Source organism: Morone saxatilis, unplaced genomic scaffold (assembly GCF_004916995.1).
Source record: "Morone saxatilis isolate NCDOM2014 unplaced genomic scaffold, NCSU_SB_2.0 Contig21, whole genome shotgun sequence".
Lineage (NCBI taxonomy): Eukaryota > Metazoa > Chordata > Actinopteri > Moronidae > Morone > Morone saxatilis.
In genome coordinates, this window is record NW_023339774.1 from 2,554,940 (window position 1) to 2,555,886 (window position 947).

Here is a 947-nt window from a genome sequence, read left to right on the forward strand (position 1 = left end):
GTGTGTGTGTGTGTGTAGTTTTTGTTTGAACAAGCTCAGCTGGGCCAGTGTGTACATTAGCCGGTTAGACCTGTGGTGTATATGGAGTTACATAACACTCTACACTCTCTCATATCAAATAATAGGCTTCATTGGATTAAATGTTACATTAAGTTAAATTATATATTACTAAATATTTTTAATTTCAAAACATAATAAACAATCACAAGACAACATTAATGCAACAGTCCCCCCAGGAAGGTGTGATTGAAAGAATGACCTCAAATTCATCCAATCCCCGCAATTCTTTCTGCGATTTATACCAATCATTGCAGTCCCCTGTGTAAAACTCTGAGCTATACATCACCAAACTACTAGTGATTTTATTCTCGCTGGAACAAGTTGCTTTCAATTTTTAATAAAGCCTAAAAAACTGCAACTATTTTTTCCCACAATCTCATTGCAAATAAAAAACACAACATGCAACATGCAGCTGTGAAATCGGGCAATTTAAGCCACAACAATTCCATAAAAGGCTGCAAAATCCTGGAGGGACAGATAAAATGACTGACTTTTAGGCCAGTGGTTCCCAAACTGGGGCTTGGAACCCCCACTAGGGGTCACAAAGCCTTTTTGATTTTAGGAGTGCATTAGAAATGTTTGTAATTAAAACCAAAGAGCTAACTAATAAATGGCCAACTGTCAGTATGTATGATTATAATATATATATATATATATATATATATATAAATCAATACAGATCAGAGACCTGATATAAATTATCATCCATCCATATTGCAGTTTTACACAAACCTCAGTTACTGCATTTACTGTACAGCTTTAATGGTGCAGCCTATCAGGTGTTCTATACTGTTATTGTTATGCATTGACTATAATATGAAATATACTTTTTTTTGGGGATTGGGGCTTTTATTGCCTTTATGGTAGTGACAGCTGAAGACAGACAG